Raw genomic sequence first — 20,395 nt, 5'->3', positions numbered from 1 at the left:
AATGCTTCTGGAACATGGACAGGCAGCACAGAAAACTCACAGCAATCCAGTGATTCCAGTCATGAAAGTCTTCAACAACAGCTCTATAACTTCTATGTAACTCTAGCATCATGAGTCACTGATTTCGAAAACATTCTTTTGGACTAATCTGCTTTTTATCTTTATATATGGGACTGCTTGGACCACAGTTCTGCTTGTAAATCTCAAGATTGGCCCGGCTTGGGTTTGCCAGTTTCTGTTGTTTCACTTAGTGTGATGTGTCTCCATTTTGGCACCTGCTGGGGATACTCCTGGGATCTGAAAATCCCAGTCTAGAATCCAAACCATTATGGTACACTGGATGTGAGGCAAAACAGCCTCAAAATGCTATAGCTGTATAGAACGGGTATCTCTAAGACTTGTTTCCAGAGCTGACGATTATAACATCATTGTGAAACGTATTTCCTCTGAAGGACTATGCCAATCCAACAACAAAGATCAACTCTATTATCGTTTGTACCTTTCCAGCCAAATTCATTAAGCCTGGCAGTAGCTATGGAGCAATGCTGAGATTCACTTTCTGACTTTGAAAAATGTCTCCCGCCTTTAATCTGTATTGATTATTCTGCTTGGAAGTTGTACTGCAGTATAGTTGCCTGTAATCTAAATGCTCTCCTGGGAAATCCTGAAATAAGGGTTTATTTGCTGGCATTAGGGGCTTTAAAGATAATTTGAAATCACAATTGGCTTATATTTCATAGACCCAGCATTATTAAACTGACCTTATTCCTACCCATGGATTTGGCCACGGAGATTGTGTTCCTTGATCATTCCCCATGGGATATCTATTTTGATCTCCAGCATCTCCTGAAGCTAAGCATTGGCTTGCTATCCACTCTTAAACGTTTCTCTCCTCTGCTTTCAGCCATATTGACTGATATCATGTCACCCGGCACTGTAAATAAATTACCCATTTTTCATGTCTATTGTCACCTTGAAGGGATTTGTAGAGTACAATCATTTTTTGTGCCAAACACTCCTCCCAGAGCTACGTAAATTTAGCTCCACATCTCAGGTTCTTAGGCTTCACAGATGCAGCTTCTGTGTTGTTTGCTTCTTCAGTCTGTGAAAAATTTCTAAATACAAGGGTTGAATGAAAAGTAATGCTTCCACCTTCATAACTCCTCAACAGATGGCAGTCCTGGTATGAGGCAGGTACTGGCTTGTTCCGCAGACTCTCCTCTACAATTCCATTTGGTGGGAAGCCTTAGCATTGAACAGTTGTGCTGTTAAAGTGCGAAGTATGGAACCCTGCGCAGATGGTCAGTCAATGAGACTTAAGCAATGTGCAGTCATTGAATTTGTGACAGCGGAAGGTGTCACCCCAAAGGAGATTCACCAGAGAATGCAAGCTGTTTATGGTGACTGTGTTGATGTGAGAACTGTGCGTCGTTGGGTGAGTAAGTTTAAAGATGTTGAGGTGGGAACATCTGACTTGCGTGACAAAGAGTTGGACATCCTGTGACAGCAACCACTGAGTTTCACAAGCGAAAGGTTGACAGATTGGTTCAGGACGATCGTTGTATCACTTGGAGAGAAATTTCAAGCACAATTGGCATTTCACAAGAACATGTGGGTCACATTATTGCTTTGCTTGGCTATTGGAAGATCTGTGCACGATGGGTCCTGTGAGACGCCGGTTGCGGAAACAGAGTGTCAACTTCTTCCGTGACGGCTTCAGAAAACCTGTTCATTGTTGGCAGAAATGTATCCAATTGTCTGGTGATTTTGTGGAAAAGTGAATAGTGGTAGTTAAAGAGCACATGCTAAGGATTATTTCTGCATTAGATTTATTAAAATATTCCCATCCAAACCCAAGTAACAAAGGTGGAGGCATTACTTTTCATTCAACCCTTATATGATTCCCTGAGCTGCTTAGAGCCACAATGATCTGGAGAGATCCAATAGATCACAGGAGCAGGTGGAGGTGGCAGGAAGGGCACGTCTTCTCCATTTAACTCCACCTAATAACCATCATTTATACAAAATGTTCAGAGGTGATCAATATATTCTAGGTACTCTAAAGTGATCCTGAACATGCAAAACACCCCATGGAATTGCAGGCAAAACAGAGTAGCAAGAGTATTTGGGACATTGGAACAATAAATGTTGATCTTTCGGAAGCCCAGAGTCCATCAATGCCCATGGGGTCTGTTTTGTGCCCACCTCTGTCATATAGGAAGCATCAGACCTCTGAATTATACCCAGAATCATCCTTGAAGACATTGGAGGGGTCATTTACTCTACAAAGTGGGCAGCTGAGACCTCACAAACTGCTGTATTTTGCACCATCTGGAGCTTCCAGGTGTTTTTCAATAGATATATAGTTGTTATGATGCCACAAAGGGTAAGGTAATATATTGAAATGCAGCCATAGGATGAGCTACACAGTTGAGTGGGCAGACAATTCACACCTCCAGCCTTCCTTCCTTGATCCCAGCTGACTTCTTTTTTACTCATTTCCTGCTTTGTGTACTTTTGTCACAAGTGGGCAAACTTGTCTCTTTGCCCTTGAGACCCAATAGCTTCTCCAGCGTTTCTGCTTGCTTTTGTCATACTGGGATATATAACCTTCATTTTTGAATTCTCAAAGGTAAGAGCACATTGATTCAAAAGGGTTTATTTCTGCTTTGTGAGTTTAATGAGATGGATTTTTCAATTTGAAAAACAAGTACATTGTGGGACCTTTCTTATAAAAACAAAAATGCAAACTTTGAAGTTTACTTCTCATCCTCAACTTAGTCATTTCCAAAGTACTGGAGTTCAGGGCAATGAGTAATGATGTGAGCAGCACTTTCCCAGTTGTAAGAAATGCAGAAACAGATGTCGGTAGTATGACCCTAACAGATCCCCCACAATGTCCTAATGATACATCTGGATACATCACTTCTCACATCCCATTCTCCAGAACCTTAGCAACGCCTCTGTTGTGTAAGCAGGCTGTGAATAGAATAGAACAAGCATGGGCAAATTTCAGCCTTCCAGGTGTTTTGGACTTCAATTCCCACAGTTCCTAACAGCTGGTGGGAGTTACCAAACACCAAAACACCTGGAGGGCCGCACTTTGCCCATGTCTGGAATAGGATAATTTTATTGTCATTGTACATTGTGAGACAAAATTACATGTTTTCCACAGCACACATTGCAAAAACAACTCACCCATCTTTCCACATTGCCTCCACCAGCACTCAGCCCTCAATGTCACACCAATGTGAAACCATGGAGTTCGATATAGTTACAGCTCTAGAATAAAACTAACTCTTAGTCTGAAGTATCAAAGTAGGATTTGAGAAGGTACCGTAGCATCAGGAAATTAAGCCTCCATTGCCACAGATTCAGCATCCTGTCGCACCTCAGGTTAGCTTCACCTTGCTAAATATACCAGGCTGCAAACAGGTTGAAGTCTTTTGTAGTTTATTAGGAAATAGGAAAGAAATAGTTCTTAAAAAGCAAAAGTAAAGTTCCAAAAGATTGTTGCAAAACAAGGCTAAAAAGAATAATCCAAGAAAACTTTAGGCATAAAACAAGGTTCCATTAATGCATGACGAAGTCCCATGAACATGAACACACCAAGGTTGCAAGATAATCCGGGAAAGCAAGAGCGTGCATCTTGACTCAAACAAAAAGTTGCTTTGACAAAGGTTTCTCTCTCAGCACACACTTTTAATACCCCTTGCATAGCATGAAAGCATTTCTTGGCCTCTGATCTCCCTCTTGTTTGCTATTCTAACACTTCTGCGAACCCTGAATTCCAAACAACCAGCTCGATCTAAAGGTTCCATTTCGTCAAGGCCAGACAGCTCGTTAGAGTTAGCGTCTGTCTGTAGAATAATAATAATAATAATAATAATAATAATAATAATAATAATACTTTATTTATACCCCGCCGCCATCTCCCCAACGGGGACTCGGGGCGGCTAACATGGATACTATCAGGCTAAAAGCTGTCCTTCCTTCGTGAGTCAATTTGCACCTGGCTAACTTCATCAAGTTTCATCAACACCATTCCCTACCATGGGAAAGCCTCCCTGTTCCTCATCTTCCACAGCAGGAACACTCTGAACCTGAATCCCATAATTCCCATCAGAGTCATCTTGATCTTGAGCCTGAATCCCACCATCTTAAACCTGAATCCCATAATCCCCATCAGAGTCACTCTGAGGCTCCAGCTGAGTCACAACACATCCATGGATTCAACCATCCACAACTTTAAGAAGTTTTTTTTAAAACCATGGATGCTGAAACAATACTCTCCATTCCTAATCTAAATTTCATACCATTTTATTCACCTTTATTCTAGCAGAAATCCCACCACGATCAAGAGGCCTTCCTAGAAAGCACATTTTACATTGCAACCTTGTGCCCTGTGAAGAAGCTGTATGCAGGTGTCATTAAAAAGGAATGGTCCACTGTGTCTTGTTTTAAAATGCAATTCCGAGGTGTGATTTAACTGTATCTTCTGCTTTGAATTTAGAACACAGGAGGTCACACTGTTTAAAGGTCAGTCTGACAGGTTGACAAACGGCTCCTAAACTGCCACTTTTATACTAATGCTAATTATACCATGGAGCTTTCACAGCTTTACATATGGTGGAAAGGAACCCAAAGGAGGAAAGTTAAACTGAACATTACATGGCTGTCTTTTGCAAAGGCATGAATGGATGCAGCAGAAGCTGGGATGCCAGTGGAATAAGTGAGCCTGCTCCAGATTTCAGTCTCAATGTCTAAGGAACGATCCAAAGTACTAAACTTATTTTGAGGACATGGCACCTTGGATGGTTCTTTCCAAAATCAGTCTGAAATCCAGAAACAACTCACCTCTCTTCTGAAATGCACCCACCCAAAAGCTACCTTTGAAACGTGAATTCATAGCTGTACACCTAGATACACTAAAGGCACCATATCTGATTTTGGAAGCTAAGTAGGGTCAGCTTTGGTTAATCCTTAGATAAAGGACCACCAACAAATGCTGACTGCTGCAGGCTCTATTTACGAGAAAAAACTGGCAAAACCATCTTGAGCAGACCCATCAACACAGTGAGAAGTGATGTGCACACAGCTAGGATATACATTTCTTAAATATGATCTGGGTTGTGGGTGTTATTAAGCTGGCTGGAGTTACAAGCAGGGAGCCTCCTCCACTCAAACTACTAGAAGCAAATGTTCAGTTCACTTCTTGGTTTGGCTGCTGTAAGTACTGATTTATGAGTCTTGTACTGATTACTGATTCTCCTACCTTGACTGCATGGACTCTGTTCTGATTTATGGCTTATTGACCATGGATTCTTTGACACTGGCTACTGTTTCTTGTTGTTGCTTCTGAACTCTGGACACACTGAAAACCGACTCAGTTTTTCAGAATGGGACAACTATGGCAATATTTGGGGGGGGGGGGGTCATTGCAGAGATAGAAATTCAACAAAGCCATTTCCATATTATTGGAGAATGAAGGAATGTTCCTTCATGGCAGGGGGTTGGACTAGTTGGCCTTTGTGGTTTCTTCTAACTTTAAGATTGCATGATTTGAGTTCTCCTTGTAGGTAGATGTTATGCAAGGACCTTCCAAAAACACTTTAGAGGTTTCTCTGGATGCAGTACACACAACTATAGAAAGACAGCTGGAAGTATCTCCAGTGATGTCCTTGCTATCCAACAAAATGGAAATGATGGCATTGAGATCATGGCAGTATTACTTGAAAGCTAGCTTTGCAAGAGAAGGACCAGGGTTGAAACTGGGGATGTGTGACCACATGCCAGATGCATGTTGCCTGATGAAGGATTTCAGCCCCCCAAAATGGGGAAAGGGACCCTCAATTTTCATATCTGCCCAGTCATGACTGGAGAACAGTCCTACGACATCTCCATTGTCAAATGCCTTAGAAATAGCCACCCTAGAAATAGACAAGAGAGGCAATGCCTGCTTTTTCAGAGCCTGCTTGAGGACTTGAAAATCACAGGACATCAAAACTTTGATAGATTCCTCCTGTCTGTACTCATCCTGAGGGGTTATGACCTGGATATCAGAGTGCCTGGTAAATTCTTCTAATGTGCGGTTAAAGGCTACTAATGGACATGGTAATTGATTATTTGATGGATGGTCCAGAGCTTGTGCTACATCTGAGAGGAGGACTCTCTCATTCTCCAGTTAACCTGGGGCTGATTGCTTGCATGAATTATTCCCCTCCCTGGATGGAGGGAGCATTCTTCTAATAAACATCTCCTCTGAAACAAAGGAGGACAGAAGAGCAACAACACCCTCTGATGCTACCTCTTTGAAAGAGGGAGTGATGAAAAGAAGATTTGTTGTGATTCATTTCCCCACCAAAAAAAGGAAAAGGGTTTCCTGACATGTGAGAAACTCCACTGGAAGGAATTATACAGCAGCAAGGGGTTTGTGCCATTTTCTTCAGGTATCTGCACATTCCTCAGTGTTCTAGGGGATGATTTTGCATGGGAAGATAGGACATTTACTTACTTATTACACAAAAAAATGCTTTCTGCTCAGGAAAGGGTCCCTGTATTGGGTGTGTTGTGTCCAGTAAAGATCCTACATTGCCCATTAGGGAACAGAAACCTTAACATTCCTATCTGCTCTGTGTAACTGGAGAACATTCCTATGTCAGTCTCTATTTATGAGACCAATTTTAAAATCTTATGAGATATGAGATCAATTTTAATAATATCATGCTGTTCTCTTGCTATAGCTCCACTGGCTGCCATTTTTTTCTGGACACAATTCAAAGTTCTGGCTATAATCTATCAATCCTGATATAGCTCAGGTCCAGGCTGCCTGGCAAACTGTAACAGCCAATATAAGCCTGATGGGGAGAATCCATTCTCTCATTCCCACCACTTCCACAGGTATATTCCTGGGAATGCATCTATTTCTAAAGTAGTTTCATGGCTCACCAGGTATTGCTGTCTGGTAGGCTTGTGCATTTGTATAGAATCACTATCCATTTCTGTTCGTTTCATTCGAAAGGCCCCCATTTTCGTTTTCAAGCACTTTCTGAAAAGGGGTGCCTTTCCAAATTGGTGTTTTTGTTCTGCATATGAAAATATGAAATTTTTCAACCCATTGGCCACTTTGGCCAGGCATCCCCAGGCTTTTCTTCCCCTCAGTTTTAGGGCTAGAGGGGTGAAAATTGCCACACATGGAGGGCAAATCTACCACTCTTAGTTCATCAAGTTTTATAACATTTGGGTTCCCCTAATTTTTAGGGGTTTTTTTCTTTCTAAAAATAAATTTTCCTTAAAAACATTCCCTCTTTTCCCCACTGGCCCCATCCTCTAACTTTTCCAGGAGCAGCAGCAGGAAGGAGCCAAATGTCGAAGATGCTCCACACATCACACACAAATCCCAGTGCCCAGCCCCACTTGGAGAGCCTCACACTCTCCAAGGCATTTTAAGGAGGTTTCCCACTTCCCAATAAGGAAGAGTGATTGCCTCCTGGAAGAGGACAGTAAATGAGGGTTTACTTTTTGTTTGCTGGGAAATTAATAAAAAAAATCAAATTGTGCTCACAAAAATCAGGCAAGGAAACAGTCACCACTCCTGGTTTCTTTCAATTCGAGCTAATTTTAGTTCATGAGGGCAGGACTTCCTGTTTTGTGCTCTGGGCCGAAATGAAAGGAACTAAAGAACAAATGAAACGGGAGAAATGAGTGCCATGCACACCTCTACTGACTGGTGTTTTGAACTATAAATGATTCTAATTCTATCCAAGAATCTAGGTATCTGTGAAGTATCATCAGATAACATGGCATGTTCCAAGCACTAACTTTGCTCTCATGATCCTATCAAAAGCGATTTCATTCAGGCATTTTGTGAGTCTGTTTTGAATCATAATATTAATAATACAGTGGATTAATATTCAAAATAATACAGTTCTACAATTGCATTATTGTTCACTTCTACAATCTAATTTTATAATTCAGTTGTATTATTCATGATACAATTATAATATTCATGGTTGGATTCATTATTGATAATGTAATTCTACAATTGTATTATTCCACAATTGCACAAATACAATTATCTTATTATTAATAAATAAGTATAATTACTGTCCGGCACTCTGTTTTGTACAGGATCTAAAGATTCCTAGAAAAGTCCTTTCTAGAAATTTCTTGGTCCTCCACCATGACTCTGTAGCAGGCATGGGCAAACCTCAGCCCTCCAGGTGTTTTGGCCAACTCCCACGATTTGTAACAGCTTGTAGTAGGCTGTTAGGATTTGTAGTCTAAAACAACTGGAGGGCCGAAGTTTGCCCAGACTTGCTCTGTAGTCAACTTCCAATGGAGATTGGCCATTGGGCATACTAGAAAACATAGAGATTCCTAGAGAGAACATATTGATTACATCCATCAGTAATGAAATCCATCAAAGCAAAACCTGTGACTGTGGAGGAATGACTATACTGTAATTGTTTTCCTTCTATTTCCCCCTTTTTAGGTTAGAGAAATATCTATAAAAGTAATACAGTAGAGTCTCACTTATCCAAGACTTGCTTATCCAAGATTCTGGATTATCCAAGGCATTTTTGTAGTCAATGTTTTCAATGCATCATGATATTTTGGTGCTAAATTCGTAAATACAGTAATTACAAAATAACATTACTGCGTATTGAACTACTTTTTCTGTCAAATTTGTTGTATAACATGATGTTTTGGTGCTTAATTTGTAAAATCATAACCTAATTTGATGTTTAACAGGGTTTTCCTTAATTCCTCCTTATTATCCAAGATATTTGCTTATCCAAGGTTCTGCCGGCCTGTTTAGCTTGGATAAGTGAGACTCTACTGTATTACCAACTAAGTGCCACCTTGAATCCCTGTATTGGGAGAAAGGTGGGATGAAAATAAACAAATGAATGAAATAGCATCACTTGCTACTTTCTGTCACCAGTAGATAATGCACAAAGAGAAGAGAAGGCTTCTCAATGCTACCTGGGAAGTATGATGTAGCATTTCCAATCCTTGAACCATTTCCCCACAATATCTAGCTGCAGAGAGTCCTTCTCAACGGCCTCTTCTCTTCTGCCATGTCCCTCCTCTCTAATCAAACCTAGTTCCATTTAGCTGATTGCAACAGAAAACATTACTAATAAGAAACCACAGAGGACTTTCTGCCTGCTACTTCCAATTTGTTTCCCGGCTCCAAACTGAATATGCTGAAAGCTGTTCCAGTTTTGAAATCTCTTTTTGAAAAATTGTTGATGAGCAAAATGCATAATGCGCTCCTATTATTCCCCATCTCGCGCACATCCCTTGGGCGTCGAAATATTCTTATCTCCGCTCCCTGGCTGTTCCTCAAGCATATTTACATCGTTAGCTTCACCCAAAAAAGGTATCATTATGTCAATAAGAGCAATTTAAACATTAATAGGATGGTTACGGGCAGAAATGCAAGAGATTGCTTTGTGTGTTATTAAAAAAGAAGGGAGAAACATATGTCAGAGAAGAGTTTTAATTGTTCTTTGTCCTGGAATCTTATCTCGAACAGCGCTCCGCACAGAAGAACCAGAGGGAGTTGTGGGAAAGGAGATATTAGATTGAGGAGGAAACTGAAAATAGAGCTGTAGTGAATAATGGGAAAGGCAAAAGTGCTGTCCAAGTAGCAATTCAGAAAATAGTTCATTGTGAATCATCTCTCAGCAGAGACCTGCAGCCAAAGATATTTCAAAATCCATGCATTTATTTATTTATCTTACTCCTGTCCAGCTTTTCTCTCATCCCTGGGTTCCAAGGCGTCTTAGAAGAGTTGACTGAGAGGCAGCCAAACGGACACATCACACAAAAGTTAAAATATAAACTATCAGTACAATGAACAATTCTTAAAATATTGTCATTAAAATAGAAAACAACAACAACAAACTATAGATGAGTGTGTATTGTTGTCTGCCTTCAAGAATATTTCTGACTTGTGGCAACCTTAAGGTACAATTATCATAGAACTTTCTTGGTAAAATTTGTCCAAAAGACATTTGCCATCCCTTGCTTCTGAGGCTGAGAGAATGTCACATCATGTTTCATAGCAGAGCAGATTCAAAACCTGGTCTCCAAAGTAGTTCAGCTATCAAACCACTACACCATGGTGGGTCCAAATCTTCTTGTCGCTGTGTACTTTCAAGTCATTTGACCTATGGAGACCCTAAGGGAAATCTATCACAGGACTTTCCAGACAAAGTTGTTCAGATGGGGATTGCCATTGCCTTCTTTGAGGCTGAGAGAGTGTAGCTTTCTCATGTTGTGGTAATCTCTGAGCAGTTAGACTCAATTTAACCCTCTCTGGGGGAGATTCCACCAAAATCAGCAGAGTAGCAAAAGCAAAGCTTTTAAATGCAACAGTTACTTACACGGGGCGAGCAAGAGAAGTCTTTGTCTAGTTAGGATTGCAATGGACTGCAGAGTCTCAATAAAAGTTCAAAAAGTATTTATTCAGGTAAAAAGAACTCCATTGTAGATAGAAAAGCTTGGGAGCTATCTAGTCTACTCTAGACTGGTTTCTAAGGAAAAGTAAGAAAGGAAAAATAACAAACATCTAAATAGTTACATCTTGCCAGGAGAGACAGCAAGATGCTTCTTATTAGCTTGAAGAACAAAGGGAGAAGAGAGAACCAAAATGGTTCCTACCACATGGTCCAGTTTATTGGGGCCATAAAAGACATTCTGACCAATGAGAAGTTAGTGTCCCTAAAGATTCACATTTCCACTAACTTCAAAGTAAGGGATGTGACGTAAACAGGATAGAGTGAAGCACAGTCTAGGCATGCTTTGGAAACAGGGAAAGGATTCCCTTAGTCTAACTCTATCATCTATCTAACTACATCTCGACTTGAGTAGTCCAGGATGATTCCCAACATCTCAGAGTCACCCAGTGGGTTTTCACGACTGAGAAGGGATTCAAAACCTGAGGAGCAACATAAAGAACTGGGCATGTTTAGTTTACAGAAGAGAAGGCTGAGAAGAGACATGATGGCCATGTATACATACTGTATGTGTGTGGAGGTCATAGGGAGGAGGGAGCAAGCTTGTTTCCTGCTGCCTTGGATACAGAACAATGGCTTCAAACTACAGGAAAGGAGATTCTACCTGAACGTTAGGAAGAACTTCCTCACTGTGAGAGCTGTTCAACAGTGGAACTCTCTGTCCCAGAATGTGGTGGAGGCTCCTTCTTTGAAGGCTTTTAAGAAGAGGCTGGATGGCCATCTGTGCGGGGAGGGCACTTTAAATACAATTTTTCTGCTACTTGGAGAGGGTCGGCCTGGATGGTCCAACTCTATGATTCTATTACTCTACCTTGCTTCCAGAATCATATCCAACCCTCTAACTACTATGTCAAGCTGGCTCCAATACAGCACATTATTAAAAGCCCATTCCCCATGAACAATTAATCTGTAATAGCCAACAGACCTCACAACCTCTGAGGATGCTTGCCATAGATGCTTGCCATAGGTGAAACGTCAGAAGGGTATGTTTCTGGAACATGGCCAGACAGCCCAGAAAATTCACAGCAACCCAGTGATTCTGGCCATGAAAGCCTTTGCATTACCTTTACCTTCCAAAATAAGGAGCCATTTCAATTTTCTTTTGCACATTGCAATCAGGTGTGGATATTCCCATAACTCCGACATTTGCAAGGAAAGCCTTAAATGCTGAAGGGAAAGGATAGATCTTCAGAGCCTGATGCTTCTTCCTCTCTTCATTTCTCTTGCCTGCCATTAATTGTGAAATTAAAGCCGTGCCCAGGGAGCTCTCAAGAGGTTGGAGAACTTTACCTCTGATGATATTGTCTTTTAACAAGTTAAATGGTGATTAAAAAAGGAATCTGCCAAGGCTCAGATCTCTGGGGCAAGTTTATGTCAGTGAGAGGAAATCTTCTGGGAGCTAGAAAGGAGGAAGCCAAGGATGGAAAATAGAAGGCAAGCATGAATGGTAAGGAAGCATTTCAAGATATCTCCGATACGGAATTGAAAACATGATTATTCAGAATGTTGAAAGAAGTTATACAGAGAGAAAGAAATTGCAGCAGTATGACTTCCCTTTAACTGCTTTGGTTCCATACTATGGAAACCTGGAATTTATAGTTTTTTAAAAGCAAGAGCTCCTCCTTCTCTGACTACCTCTTCCTAAACTGAGACTTCCAGGATGCCATAAGATTTTAATGCAAACTTTAAAATGGATCCATACACACTGAGAATCTTTTGTCTAGAATTTCCAAAAATCCCAAATTATAGATAAATGGGGTTTGAGATAGTGATACTTTTGCTTTCTGATAGTTCAGTGTAACTTGGTGAGGCCCCAGCAACCAGCATTCTTTGCAATAAAAGGCTAAAGGATTCATATAACAGTGATTCCCATGATTCTATGGTATTGAGCTATGGCAATTAAAATGGTGCCAAACTTCATTCTTTTTTACAGTGTAGATGAATCCCTGTAAGCAGCCAAAAAAAAAAAAAACCTTCCTCCCTTTTCAGTATGACTCTAGGACACAGAACAATGGGTTCAAACGTCAAGAAAATTCCACCTAAATATTTGGAATAACTTCCTGAAAGTATGAGATGTTCAACAGTGACATCGGCTGCCCTGAAGTGTGATGAAATCTCCTTCTTTGGAGGTTTGCAAACAGTGGTTGGATGGGACTGATGGGTCTTGTGGTATCTTTCAACTTTATGATTCTGTTATTCTATAATAATAATAATAATAATAATAATAATAATAATAATAATAATAATAATAATAATAATTGTATTCCATCCTATCTCCCCGAGGGGACTCAGGTGGAAGCTTAAGGCAAATATTCAATGCCTAGAAACAACAAAACACAGATAGATGTAAAGGTGGTGCTCATCTCTGGCTCTGGGGCATGGTGCTCATTTCCATTTCTAAGTTGTCCGTAGACACCTCCTAGGTCGTGTGGCTGGCATGACTACATGGAACGCCGTTTACCTTCCCACCGAGGCGGTACCTATTGATCTACTCCCATTTTCATGTTTTCGAACTGCTAGGTTGGCAGAAGCTAGAGCTAACACTGCAAGTTCACGTTGTCCCGCAGATTCGAATCGCCAAACTTCTGATAAGCAAGTTTAGCAGTTCAGCGGTTTAACCATTGCGCCACACATCCACTACCTTATTCTAGGTCAGACTTCCATTTTCAGTTGCTTTATGTCTAGTATATTCACTGTGCTTGTTCTTCCTACTCTTTTCATTGGGTCTTTAATCCTCTCTCATCAAACTTTAGGATTCTGTGATATTTTTGTCCAAAGTAAAACATCTCCAATTAGGTCACAGAAAAGTCATTGCACATAAGGTAACACTATGCATGCTGGGGAAGGGGCATGCACACCTTTATGCACTCGGTTGCACAATATTGCCATTCAACACGAAATCTGCTCAGCACAACAAATACTCAACCATGTGAGTAGAGCAGTGGTTCCCAACCTTTTTTCATCAGGGACCATTTCACAAGGGACCATTTTGACCAGAGACCATTCTCCAACATTAGTACCGAAAGGGTTAAGAATCAGTTTTTGGTCAACTTTAGATTCGGTTTGGTTATTTGGGGTGCTGATTCAGAAAGCTGCATTGGATAGACCACATCAGCTCTAGTTTCTGATACAGAGCATATCCCATCCAGTAGTCACTATCTGCTTGCCCACAGAAAACCATATATAATAATGTGATGATGTGATCATATAATGCAATTTTCTGAATCAGCACCTCAAATAACCCCAGGAACAGGCCTAAAAAGGAAGACACCAAGGCGCCCCCGCTTCCAGGTGCCGCGTGGAATGGCTCCACTCAGGGGGAGAGAGGAGGAGGAGAAACAGCAGTCAGGAGGCTTGTTGTTGCGCCTTTCCCGAGTAGCCAGCCTTTCCCTGCTGACATCCCTGTTGCCTTGGCACTATCAGAAGGTTTCGCAAGACCAGTCGCTGTCATTGCTGCTGACCATATTTTAGTTCTTGGGGACCACTGGTTGTCCATGGACCAGAGGTTGGGAACCACTGGAGTTGAAGTTTATACCACACAGCCCAGCTTTAGACTTTTGGCTAGATCCAGCAGTTCAATCACTTGCTCCATCTATGCTCTGGTCTCTGTGTTTCATCAAGACATAAAGACTAACCCCCTTTTAGAAACATGCTTCTGGGGCATGGGAAATGAGCAAATCAGAGAGAGGAACTGATGGCTGGCAGCATTCACCTTTAATCATGTTATAAATGCTGCCGCCAAAGAGGGTTTTAGAAGAATACAATTTCCTTCCCTGTCAATAATCCATCTCTGTGGGTATTAAAATAATGCTGCATTTCACATCGAAATGAGATGACAAGGAGGGTGGGGGTTCCCATTTATTTCTCTGGTAACCATATGACCTTTTGGCAGGGGGCGTGATTTAAAGCTCTGGCAAATGCAGCTGGGAGAGAGCAGAGCAACGGAGGAGACCAGGGACGCTGAGAAGCAACAGGACCATCCAAATGACAGGCTTTCCCTAGCCTCAACAAGTGAGGAAAGCTTATTGTTTTAAATAATATTTGTTTTAAAAAGTTATGCTCCACCCTATATCATGGGAGTTCAGGATAATGTACAAGTAAAATCAATTTGAACACTTTAAAATTTAAAACCTTCAAGAGTATCTAAAAGACTGAGAATGTCTGAAACAATGGAGGGGGTTGAGATGGCTGGAAAGGTTAAAACAGTTAAAAGCCATGTACATGCACATTTTGGAAATTGTTCCATTTTGTGTTGTGACAACTACAGGCATGCCCTTAAAAACCACCAGCCTTGATTCACCAAACATCAATGACATCACAGTTGAGAACTTCTTGAGATCCCCAGGAAGGGTCCATCTAGCCAAAGGACAATTGCAAAGCTATCCCTGCTCTCTGGTAATCTGGAAATAGCTGTCTTGATGAATGGTTGCATTGAGTGACAGATTATAAATGATACTGACACAAAACTTCACCAACGGGTCATCTCTAAGAACAGCAATCAAAGCTTTAGGAGGATCTCCCTGATAGAATCATAGAACTAGAAGAGATGCCATGATGGGGCATCCAGTCCTATCTCCTACCAAGCAGGAACACACAATCAAAGCACTCCTGAAAGCGGCCATCCAGCTTCTGCTTAAACACCTCCAGAGGAGGATACTCCACCACACTCCAAGATGGTACATTCCATTGTTAGACAATTCTTCTGCCTAGAAGTTTCTGGCAATTTGAATCCACTGTTCCATGTTCCAGTCTCCAGAGCAGCAGAAAATCTCAATCTAGACACAGTAGAGTCTCACTTATCCAACATAAACAGGCCAGCAGAACGTTGGATAAGCAAAAATGTTGGATAATAAGGAGGGATTAAGGAAAAGCCTATTAAACATCAAATTAGGTTATGATTTTACAAATTAAGTACCAAAACATCATGTTTTACAACAAATTGACAGAAAAAGCAGTTCAATACACAGCAACACTATGTAGTAATTACTGTATTTACGAATTTGGCACCGAAACATTGCAATGTATTGAAAACATTGACTGCATAAACATTGGCTACTAACAAAATGCCTACAAATAAAAGAGAATTGCATAAAATGAACTCATAGTAACAACATTGCTGAAAATGAAATCTGTAAAAAGTTCAGTCCTTGCTACCTAGAGAAACAGTTGTGGATCTGAGCGGGAGGCAGAATGCATTGGATAATCCAGAACATTGGATAAGCGAACGTTGGATAAGTGAGACTCTATTGTACTATACTCCTATTGATGCAAACTAGAATTGCATTGGTTTGTCAAGCTGCCATATCATGCTTTTGACTCATGCTTCTGGATCCCTCCTAGTAAGAGATTTTTTGATAGTAGAATATACTGCTGGCTTACAGTGTAGTGAAGTATCCTTTTCTAGAGTGTTTTAAACAGAAACTGGATGGCCACCTGTTGGGAATGCTTGGATTGTGTATTCATGATGTTAGAACAGAGTTAAGACTGAATAGCCCTTGGGGGTCAATGATTCTAACAACAACAGCAGCAGCAGCCATAGTTTTATATCACTGAATGAGTTAAACAACCACCTATTGTCTCCCAGCCTACTTTTCCCTTACAACACTTACCGTATTTGATTTTATGAGATTTTAATCTTATTTTAACAATGGTAACATATAAATCTATTTTATTATTTTTTAAAGTTTTTAACTATATAGTTTCTTTAAAAAAATGGGATAGATAAGCTAGACAGAAACCAATATAATAATAATATTAAGTACAGTAGAGTCTCACTTATCCAACACTCGCTTATCCAACTTCTGGATTATCCAACACATTTTTGTAGTCAATGTTTTCAATACATCGTGATATTTTTGGGTTAAATTCGTAAATACAGTAATTACAACATAGCATTACTGCATATTGAACTACTTTTTCTGTCAAATTTGTTGTCTAACATGATGCTTAATTTGTAAAATCATAATCTAACTTAATGTTTAATAGGCTTTTCCTTAATCCCTCCTTATTATCCAACATATTTGCTTATCCAACGTTCTGCCAGCCTGTTTACATTGGATAAGCGAGACTCTACTGTAATAGTATCCTTCATCATCTGTTAGTTTCATATACATTTGTATGCATCTTTATACAAGTAATTATACTTTTAAAATCTTTACACAAAAGATGTATTTACTTTGCTTTGTAAATTGAGCTCCACACGTGGAACCATTCACATAGAATTACATCCTTTTTGATGGTCTCCATGCCTTCATTAGGACTTGAAATACAGTAGAGTCTCACTTATCCAACACTCGCTTATCCAACGTTCTGGATTATCCAACACATTTTTGTAGTCAATGTTTTCAATACATCATGATACTTTGGTGTTAAATTCGTAAATACAGTAATTACTACATAGCATTACTGTGTATTGAACTACTTTTTCTGTCAAATTTGTTGTTAAACATGATGTTTTGGTGCTTAATTTGTAAAATCACAATCTAATTTGATGTATAATAGGCTTTTCCTTAATTCCTCCTTATTATCCAACATATTCTCTTATCCAACATTCTGCCGGCCTGTTTATGTTGGATAAGTGAGACTCTACTGTACATCATTGGGATTCAATTGCACAATAATGAGCAAGCCCATAGGCAATCAGTTGTACAAATCTGGTGAACATCTTTAAGGTAGATTAGCATTATTATCCTAATATCAGACAGATTTGCAGGGAGTCGCAGCTGAGAGATGAGTCCTACATCTGGATGTTTATTTATTTACATTATTCATATTCCGTCCTTCTTTCTTGCCCCAAAGGGGACTTAGGGCGGATCACAATGCACATATACATGGCAAACAACATACAATATATATAGACTGACACAGAGGCAATTTAACATTCTAGCTTTCGGCTTCATGAGGGTATGCATAAGTTGCAAGATTCAGGGATTTCAGGGTCGAAAGCTTTGGAACAATCTGATTTCAACACACAATAATATGTGTCCACCATCCCTCTCCAGAACATTGTTTTACTGGCGGTGATGGAATCCTTTCTGACCAGGAGTCTTAGTCTAAGACCCACTGGGATTCACTAACTCAGAAATCAGTGCGGTATGGAAAAGCAATTTATTTTTTATCAGTAAAATATCTAAAGTCTCAGGTGTCTACTCTCCAAGGAACTGCGACTCTTCTTTCACTCCTGAGCCTACAAGGATTCAATCTATTGTAATAGAGAGTGTTAACTTTACTGCCTCAATAGATGTGCAATGCACTCAAATGACTGGTGCTCAGAGTGCTGGCTTTATGAATTCCCTGGCCATTGTGCACAAGAGAAAATAAAATCAAGACTAATACTGCATTAACAGCAGCATTGGTTTTATACTGTCAATTTTCTTGTTTTATTTAGCTTTACAGAGGAATGAGAGAAACCAGCTAAAGAAGAGAAATCAAGAAATGAGAACAGATGCAGACTGGCAAGTGTGTCAGACTGCAAATGCTCCAGCTGAAATCTTATTTGTTTTAAAAATGTGCTTTCGATGCAGAAAGCGGGCTTTACGTTCCTGTGTCTTACAGAGAGAACTAGACATTTCAAGGACAGGATGGTGTTTCGCTCAATGGACACAGAGAAGGAGACAATCCCATCTTCTATGGAACATATTATCAGATTATAGTCAATATTTATCTTTAAATTCTTATGTGAGCTAAGTTTGGAAGAATATGACAGAAGAGAATGAGAAGGATGAGAAATGGGGCATGAGAAGTCAGGATTTCTCTCCCCTTACCACATCCATTTCTATGTACCTTCCACCCCCAAGTTCCAAATTTAAGGTGTCTTCATCAGGAATCAAGGCATAGCTCTTTCCTTGCTTAAAAGGTATGCTAGCTTTAGGTGGAGCTGTATAAACACCAAAAGATTTTGTATCAACTTTGCTTAGATGGTTTGGACCACATCTACACATGCAAGAGTGGCCCAAGAGTGTCAGTCAATGTGGATCCAGCCATGGAAAACCATGTCTTTAAGTTTACGAGGGTTGAATGAAAAGTAATGCCTCCACCTTCGTAACTTCTCAACAGATAGCAGTCCTGATATGCGGCAGGTCCTGGCTTGTTCAGTAGACTCTCCTCTACAGTTCCACTTGGCAGGAAGCCTTAGCATTGAATGGTTGTGTTGTTAAAGTGCGAAGTATGGACCCCTGCACAGACGGTCGGTCAATGCAACTTACGCAAAGTGCAGTCATTGAATTCTTGACAGCAGAAGGTGTCACCCCAAAGGAGGTTCCTCAGAGAATGCAAGATGTTTATGGTGATTGTGTTGATGTGAGTCCTGTGCATCATTGGGTGAGTAAATTTAAAGATGTTGAGATGGGAACATCTGACTTGTGTGATAAACAAAGAGTTGGATGTCCTGTGACAGCAACCAACGAGTTTCACAAGCAAAAGGTTGACAGATTGATTCAGGACTATCGTAGTATCACTCAGAGAGAAATTTCAAGCATAATCGGCATTTCACAAGAACGTGTGGGTCACATGATTGCTTTGCTTGGCTATTGGAAGATCTGTGCACGATGGGTCCTGTGAGATGCCGGTTGTAGAAACAGTGTCGACTTCTTCCGTGACGGCTTCAGAAAACTTGTGCATTGTTGGCAGAAATGTATCCAATTGTCTGGTGATTATGTGGAAAAGTGAATAGTGGTAGTTAAAGAGCACATGCTAAGGATTATTTTTGCATTTGAGTTATTAAAATATTCCCATCCAAACCCAAGTAATGAAGGTGGAAGCATTACTTTTCATTCAACCCTCGTAGACTGCATCTGAAGCCATCCAGTTCAGAATAACTCCACACTTTCAAAGGTTGATGACAGTTTCAAAGGTTGATGACTTTTAATGGCGTTGAATTGTCAAACTGAAAAATTATTCTATTTTCCATCCAATTATACCATTCGATAAATGTCATATGGCAGTGGCAGATTCCAGTTCGGTAACTCAAGTATTCAGCAGTTCTTAAATCAGAAAACAAGGGTTGATTGCAGCACACAACTGCTATCAAAAAATATTTCAGCTGCACAGTATATGTAAAATTCGAAGAAGATCACACCCACAAGATGACATCAGGACAGTAGAACTTTGCACCGTCATCCCTCCATGTATCCCATTGTGACTATTTCAGTTTTGATTATTCATGGATCCAATTAAAATGTTCTCTCTAGGGATCTCTGAGTTCTCCCGAGTGACTTTGGTCAACTTCTTACAGTCATCTTGGAAAACCTAGAGATTTCTCAAGAGCATCTCTGGGAATCCCTAATTCTTCCATTGTAACTCTATGGTAAGCGTCCAGCCCCCTGTTAGAAGATCTAGACATTCCTAGATATGTGTTCTCTCATGTAAAAATATTGTAATTTCTTTATCCACAAGTTTTAACTTTTGAAGCACATCTCTTCCCCAAACTCCAGAAAATATGGATGGCTGGCTGCCACTTCGAGTCTCCTTTACTTCTTTGAGTTTCAGAAGCATACAATCACCATCTTCTTCATAATATCTAGTTTGATCTGATTCAATAGGTCAATTCCAGCCTGAATGATTTAAACACATATTGTTCTTGTATTCTGGTTGAAAAGTATTTAGTATTTTCAAGATGGACCCGATAATTACAAAATGGAGGGAATGTGACCACAAGTCTGAGCTTTTGTATGGGAAGCTGTCCTCATAGAGCAGGGGTCCCCAAACTAAGGCCCGGGGGCCAGATGCAGCCCATCAAAGCCATTTATCCGGCCCCCACAGCACAAGGGCAGAAGGGGGTTGGGCTAAATGACCTATAGGGTCTCTTCTTCTCTTCATTATTATTATTATTATTATTATTATTATTATTATTATTATTATTATTATTA

The 20,395-nt window shown here is 40.2% G+C and overlaps 1 protein-coding gene across 3 annotated transcripts in view; it reads right to left on the bottom strand.

Moving 5' to 3' along the window:
• The window catches only part of tsnare1 (t-SNARE domain containing 1), a 495,360-nt gene that overhangs the window by 234,941 nt on the left and 240,024 nt on the right, over nucleotides 1-20,395 (bottom strand). The window lies entirely within an intron of this gene.

The sequence above is a fragment of the Anolis carolinensis genome, chromosome 4 (assembly GCF_035594765.1).
Source record: "Anolis carolinensis isolate JA03-04 chromosome 4, rAnoCar3.1.pri, whole genome shotgun sequence".
Classification (NCBI taxonomy): Eukaryota; Metazoa; Chordata; class Lepidosauria; order Squamata; family Dactyloidae; genus Anolis; species Anolis carolinensis.
Note: the sequence above shows the minus strand (reverse complement) of the source record. Positions and strands in the feature narration are given on the sequence as shown.